Source organism: Callospermophilus lateralis, chromosome 6 (genome assembly GCF_048772815.1).
Source record: "Callospermophilus lateralis isolate mCalLat2 chromosome 6, mCalLat2.hap1, whole genome shotgun sequence".
NCBI lineage: Eukaryota > Metazoa > Chordata > Mammalia > Rodentia > Sciuridae > Callospermophilus > Callospermophilus lateralis.
The window spans coordinates 13,578,847-13,587,265 of record NC_135310.1 but is presented as its reverse complement, the minus strand read 5'-3'; positions in this window follow the sequence as shown (position 1 = coordinate 13,587,265).

Genomic DNA, 8,419 nt, shown 5'->3' with positions numbered 1-8,419 from the left:
CCCAGAAATGGTGCAACATAGTCTTTGCAGTCTCCCCTTGCTCTTCAGCGTGGTGCCAGTGCAAAATCATCAGGGCCAAACAGCAAGAGTCAGGCTGCCAGCAGTGGACAAAAGGAATGGACACTCCATATAAAGAATGAAAAAAAAGTTAACAAGAAAGGACACCAAGTTAAGATTTTTTTTTTTAATTGTGAGGAACAATGAGCCAATCTCAAAGCCATATATTAGAGACTATGGAAAGGGAAAATTGATTTGATGTTCATCAGGTTATAAATGCAAAAGGAAAGATAAAAACCTGAATGAAATTTAATTTCTCAGTAGTTTCCTGCTAGCCACGGCTAAATGCCATAGTATTTCCATTCTTCCTTACCTTGGGAATTTAAATGAATATTGCTTTCCACCCCATCCCCAAGAACACAATAGAGTAACTCATTGGCACCAACTTGCCTGAAGTAAATTCCTCAGCACAACTTTTGAGAGGTGGTTGGATGAGTACATACAGGCAGTGATAACAGAGGAGACCTAAAACATCAAATAGTAATTATCAACAAACTTGCAGTTACTGAATTATTCCTGAGGTTAAGATCTCTTCTGCCTCATATATATCATGGTATGGAAAGAGTGCACCTCCTCAGGTCAGGTTTCTAAGGTCTGAGTTCCAGCAATTCTCTTAACTAGATGGTGTAATTACACAATCTTTACGAAAACTGCCTCCACTTATGTGAGGGGAAAAAACAATGGTCTTGAAAAGGAGGATTTTCACTTTATCCTTTTTAGGTTCTGTACACTCTAAGAAGCCACCAGCGGGTTCAGGTTTTCAATCTTCAATATCATTTTTAAAAATTGTAAGGTCTATATGAGCAAAATTTGTGTGCAATAAATCTTTAAAGTGCATTTTTAGAGAATGTTCTTTAACTTTCTCCTTAAGGTTCCTGAGGAAATAGCTTAAAGCACCTTAGTTTAAAATATCTCCACTTGGCCTGATTCCACAGCTATTCACATTTTCATCTGTTCACGGAAAATGTTGCTTTTCATTGATTTTTTTTTTTGAATAATCCTCTTGGCAAATACCTAAGCCATGCATGATACATACATAGCTTGGAATTCATCCTCAAGAGCTGGTATTATTCTCAATAATGTTTAAGGAGTCATTTTTTTTTACCACTCCCCACATCATACAATATATGAGGCACATTGGGGAGCTTTCCTCATATTTGGTCAACGTACCAAAATATCTCATATTTATCTCTGTCACTTTTATTATTATTACTTGCTAACACATTTGCAACATTTATTACATGCCTAGAACCATGTTTGGCTTTATGGTAAACTCTGAAAATGCCATTTCCAATCTGGTCTTGTACATAGGACTGCCAGGTGGAGCAGCTAAAATTCAGGATGTCCAGTCTAACTTGAACTTCAGATCTTCAACAACAAACACACTATCCCCTGCAACACCTGACATCCTGTATTTTATCAGGAAGTTCTATTTATGTACCACATTGCCTTACACAACATTATTTGCTCTCCTTGTACAGAGCCATGCCTAAGAAACATTCAGATTGGTCTAAAATCGTGTTCCTTCAGATGAACTAGAAAATATATCAGTACCTCGTATTCACATTATTTTCTGAGTTTGCTCAAAGTCACTTTATATGTTCATAAGGCCTAAAACATTCTTAATTGAAACTGTATTCTGTAAATTCTTTTAGTGTGCACTTTGTATTATGTCATGAAAAAATGACTAATAAGCCAAATATAGAATAAATCAAATTATGGATGAAATGAGTGAATGCAAATCAATTTAAGAAAGAAAACTACATTTGCAAGATGCATGTTAATGAAATACGCAAATTATGTTTTCAAATTTTTCATTTTTAAAATCTCTTAATTTTATCTCCAAGAATTTATTGCCTATCAGAAACAAGTTAGCTACAAGTTCTGATGCTATTTATAACTACATATATAAAATTATGCTTCTTTTTATAATTCTGTGATTATAGTTCTATAATTACAGACTTATCATTCTTAAATTAAAAAAAAACTAATTTATTTATGTATCTGCATGCATATATACAGCGATGTCATCACATAACTTTACAATTTATCTTCTGTGCAGTTTGGCTGATGGAAAGGAATTATGGATTATCACTTTTCTAAAATCCAATAGTCACATAAAATATTTGTTTGCCTGTTTTAAAACATTAGTTCTTCAGTGAAACTCAGAAAAGGCTTCACAAATATTTCACTACCAAAGAGTGAACATCAGAGCATGTGTGCTCTCTCTTTTGTGTGTGTGTGTGTGTCTGTGTGTGTGTGTGTACTGGGGATTGAACCCAGGGACACTTAACCATTGAACCACATCCCCAGCCTTTTTTTATATTTTATTTAGAGACAAGGTCTTGCTAAGTTGCCGAGGTGGTTTTGAACTCCAGATCCTCCTGTCTCAGCCTCCAGAGCTGCTGGGATTACAGGTGTGTGTCACCACCCCAGATGTGTGTGCTGTCCTCTATATCTACTAAGAATGTATTACAACCTGTCCATCAATTAGACAAGAGACAGATGAGAGACAGACAAGTAGAGAGACATACAGGGCTATTTTAAGGCTCTATTTTAATCCATAAAAGGTGTTAAGCAATTATTGAAAGTAGAAATGTTTCCTTGGTGAGAACTTTTTATTCATTTTGAACTTGGTAACACTGAAAAGAAAACCGTGAATTAGACCTGCATGAGTCCTAGAGCACCATGTCTCCTTTACTTGTGAGACTTGGCTCTCCTTAAATATTTTGTCAATTTCATGATGAACCCTGAAATGGTTTGAATGTTTCTATTACAGAAATTAGTTCTCAAAATAAATCACTGGACATATACCTGAAATTTAATTTTCTCTGTGTCAGCTTTTGTTGTAGCTCTGCTGAAACCTCTGATATTTCTCAGCATTGAAAAAAAAATCACATACAAGTGTCTCTAACAATGAAATATCTTACTATCCAAGTTTAGAATTAAATGATTACAGACAAATACTTATTGGACATTAACATCCCAAATGTCCTTTCTTATTCTCTGAAATCCATAACCCATATAGAGTTGGATATTGTTACACCCTTTTTATATCTGAAACTACCATTAACCAAACTCTGGAATTATGTAAATATTTCTATGTTGAAAGACATCATGAGGGCTGGGGGATGTGGCTCAAGAGGTAGCGCACTCACCTGGCATGCGTGCGGCCCGGGTTCGATCCTCAGCACCACATACAAATCAAAGATGTTGTGTCCGCCAAATACTAAAAAATGAATATTAAAGTTTAAAAAAAAAAAAGAAAAGAAAGACATCATGAGTTAACATAATGGTTCATTGCAAAAGACTGCTTCTAAAGAAAACTAATTACCAAATCTCCATTCCATAAGATTAAGCTCAATCTATACTTAGTGAAAGTTATTTTACAATGAACACAATTCTAATACTAATTCCCTAAATTGGGCAGTATATAAAAATAACCAGTCATTTTAACCCATTTTTCCTTTGGTCTCAGATGTAGAACACCTGTAAAAACTTAAATATAGACTATAATGTATAATTATATTTAATTATGTATTACATATTATTATATATTATATAATTAAACCATATAATTATATGAGCATATACCATTATATTATAAATACATTATACTATAATAGTATTAACTAATATAATAATATATAAGCTGTAGATTATGATTTAAAACCTATATTAGTGCACCTGTGTCAATTTTGTTGAAATACTTGCAGAATTCACAACTTGGGTTTTCAAAGGGTTAATAACTTAATAACCATTGATGGATAATTTGCAGCACATCCAGATTGTGATGGGTGCCTTTTAAGTATTATGATGTTCTTTTTAGGTACTTTAATTATTTTTCATAAAAAATAAAAACACATGCACTTTAGAAAATATGCATCTGTGTGTATTTCTCAACATAAACTTTTCCTGGCTATTTCTTCTCCCCAGGTTAGTGGCAAGAACTAATGAAAAGTTGCTTTTTATTTCCCACAGCTAAGATAAAATTATTTAACAACTGGCCAAAGTCTGAATGTTATTAAAATTTCTTTACAGAACTTGAATATGGCATATGTTACATGTTTACTTTACCAATGCATGAGGCAAATTTAATTAAAAAGCTTGAAATAACAACCCAAGGGGGTAACATTTCCATATATAAAAGTGACAATCACAGGGAGAAAAAATATGTTATTTAGAATTTATTTTATTAGGTTTTAGACAAGTGAGATTTTTTATGCTAAACTTATGTGATTGATTTCTGAATTTATCACCTCATATCAGAAAAACTGCATTTAATGTGAGTTCTTTAGGATGTGCTAACACCTCCTGGCATACCTAGAATTGATTCAGAGATGGTGTTAGAAAATTTAATTCAATAGATGGAAGATTGAAATTAAAATTAGGATATTTCATGTCATATTTAAAATGCAATCCATAACAGTTAAAGAGAAATATTAAAATGAAAATTATAAAAATGTTTTAATAAAAGAGAACACCTTTATATGTGGAGTACAAATTTTAAGTGCAAAACCTGCCTTTCAGTTCCAGCCACAATGGAGAGACAGATATCAAATTTATCCAGTATTCACAGAAAACAAAAAACATAAGAAGGAACCACTTTTAGACCTTAAGCACCAAGCATGGAAGAGTGATGCCAGAGAGAAGGCAAAACCAGAATCATCTCAGAGTTCACCCAGGTGCTTGTGCCAACTGCCAAACCACACCCAGGGAAGCGATGCCCAAGCAGGCTCAGGTGTCAGCTGAGTGGAGACCCAGAAATGGCAGGGTGCTGATGCAGGCTGGGGCTCTGACCATCTAAAGTGTAGAGGCCTTACTGAACACCTGGCCTTCCAGTTGTTTTGAGACCTCAAAACTTCTCTCCTTTAAAGTATGGCTAACACAGCAGCCAAAAGAGAAATTTAAATAAAAGTTGAGTCAGAACATTCAGCAGTGAAATAGTAACTATGCAAGAATGGATTTCACGGCTGAAAAATGAATTCTTTACATAGATAGCAAAACATCAAGTGACTTGCAAAGAGGTAAAAATCAAGTAGCTTTATATTTTTGTACAGATGTATTTAATTCTGGGATAAATGAAACAAAGACGTCCGGACACCAGTACCGTTGATATTGTGGGACAGTAAATCTTTCTGGGAGGAGCTAGCTGCCCAGTGCCTCTCCATCCATAAAAGATTCCAGCGCTTGCTGTTTTCCCTCCCCAAACATGCAGCTAAACTTTTCTCCAGATGCCCAATGACCCCATGGTGGAAGGTGGGGTTAAAGTTTCCCCTGGATGAGAAACACTCAGATAGAAGAACAAAGTAAAGAAGGAAAGTATAATCAGGTGACACGATTTAAAAAAAAAATTACCAAACACCAAGGATTCATCCAATAGGAGATGTCAGAGTCAAAGTCTAAGGGATATGAGTATCAGCTCCACTCTAATAACAGGGAATAAATCTCAGCAACCATAGGCTCTATGGCCACAAAAGATAAAGGCTATATATATAGTGGGTATTTAAGATTATAAAAAAGTAAAACCTGAGATAGTGATAGAAAATTAATTGAAGAATATGTAAAATTTTCTCATATTTTGAAAAGGCAATTTAATAACTACTTCTTATACTGAATAAATAAAAAATGAAGAGTGTAAGCGAATTAGATAAATCTATTAAATCAGAAGAAATAAAACATAAAAATAAGAGAATAGAAGTAGTGTAAGTCGATGTTCTTGTCTGTCACAGTAAGACCCTGAAGATGCTGTATGCAGTAGTGACAGAGACAGATGAGCAAGTGTTATGGACAAAAAAAAAGATCCATTAAAAGATGGAAAAATCAACTAGGAAACTTAGGACACGATCACATGGGAACTGACACACTCACTCTATTACACATAGAGCAAACCAGGGAAGGAAATAAAACTAGGCAAAAATAGAAGGCAAGAAGTATTGTACACAGAAAATAAGATAAATTTTTAAAATTAATATTAGTTACTAGAGGGTGGGCCCAGGTCCATCCCGCCACCGACAGACACCGCCAGAGCTCAGGCTCCAGCACAGGACTGCCTCTTCTGACCAGCAGACCACAGCGGGAGCTCAGGCCTGGCCCAGATCTGCCCACACCTACCTGCAAAGAACCCAGGCCTAGGGTAGGTTCAAGTTCATCACCCCCAGCTGGGAGCCCAAGCCTTATCCACATCCATCTTGGGACACTGCAAACATTGCCATAGTCTTCCCCACACAGTAACCCCTACCTCTGGACAACAGACAAGGCCTAGAAGCAGCTGCATCTCAGAGCAGGCATCCCAAAGACAGTGTAAGGCCCACACTTTCAGCCCCATCTCTGTAAGATGCTGCATCCATCTTGGGGCACCTCCACTATTATTTCAAGTTACCTTAGCTATTGCTGCCACCAACTTAATTACAGTAGCAAATACTGAGGGACACCAGCAGGTCTGGAAGCCCGACATCAGGTGAGGTACAGACAATCTGCCTGGGTACTAGAAGAATATAGGGTAGAAACTTCAGTATCTCAGATCCACACTGTAAGAAAGGAAGACACATAGACAACATGAAAAAACAAGGGAGGAAAGGGCCCCCAACAAACCAGGACACTGTAATTACAGAACCCATGGACAGCTGATGAAATGTCAGAGAAGGAGTTCAGAAGGTTCATAATTAAAATGACCTGCGAATTAAAGAATGACCTAAATGAGCAAATACAGGCAAAAATTGATCACTCCAACAAAGAGATAAGAGAGCAAATACAGGTAGCAAAAGATTACTTCAAGAGAAAGATAGAGACTCTGAAAAAAAAAATAATCAGAAATCCTTGAAATGAAGGATACAATACACCAAATAAAAAACTCAATACAAAGCATAACCAACAGACTAGATCACTTGGAAGAAAGAACATCAATCAGATAGTGAAGAAAGAAAAGATTGCCTCTTCAACAAATGGTGCTGGGGAAATTGGAAATTCAAATGCAACAAAATGAAATTAAACCCCTATCTCTCACCGTGCACAAAACTCAACTCAAAGTGGATCAAGGACCTAGAAATTAAACCAGAGACAGTCTATTAGAAGAAAATATAGGCCCAAATCTCCATCATGTCGGATTAGGTTCCCCACTTCCTTAATAAGACTCCTATAGCACAAGAATTAATATCAAGAATGATTAAATGAGATGGATTCAAACTAAAAAGTTTCTTCTCAGCAAAAGAAACAATCAGTGAGGTAAATAGAGAGCCTACTAATTGTGAACTAATTCTTACGACAGGCACGTCAGAGCACTAATCTCTTGAATATATAAAGAGCTCAAAAATCTTAACACCAAAAAATCAAATAACCCAATCAATAAATGGTCTAAGGACCTGAACAGACACTTCTCAGAAGAAGATATACAATCAATCAACAAATATACAAAAAAAAATGTTCAACATCTCTAGTAGTTAAAGAAATGCAAATCAAAACTACTCTAAGATTTCATCTCACTGCAGTCAAATGGCAGCGGTTAAGAATACAAACAACAGTAAGTGTTGGCGAGGGTGTGGGGAAAAGGAACACTCATACATTGCTGGTGGGACTGCAAATTGGTGCAGCCAATAAGGAAAGCAGTATGGAGAATCCTTGGAAAACTTGGAATGGAACCACAATTTGCCCCAGCTCTCCCAATCCTAAAATCCCAAAGGACTTAAAAACAACATACTACAGGGACACAGCCACATCAATGTTTATACTATCACAATTCACAATAGCTACACTGTGGAAGCAACCTAGATGCCCTTCAGTAGATGAATGGATAAATAAAATGTGATATATATGCACAATGGAATATTACTTAAAATTAAATGGAATAAATTCATGGCATTTGCGGGTAAATGGATGGAGCTGGAGAATATAAAGCTAAGAATATTGGAAATTAACCAATCCCCAAAAATCAAATGCTGAATAATTTCTCTGATTAAAGGATGCTCATTCATAATATGCTGCGGGGGCTGGGGAGAGGATTAAATGAACTCTAGATAGGGCAAAGGGAAAAAGGGGAGGGAGTGGAGGGAGGGAATATAGGGGTAGAAAAGACAGTGGAATGTGATGGTCATCATTACCCTAAGTACATGTATAAAGACACAAAGGATGTGAGGTCTACTTTGTGTACAACCGGAGATATGAAAAATTGTCTCTATATGTGTAATATGAATTGTAATGCATTCTGTTGTCATATATAACAAACTAAAATATTTTAAAAATTAAAAAATAAAAAAGCAAAAAAATTTGTTACAGTTATATATGTTTTGTTGGTAATTTTAAACGGTAGGCAAATTTGTTGAATAAACTAAAATTTTAGCTATATATTTAATATAAATAACATAAC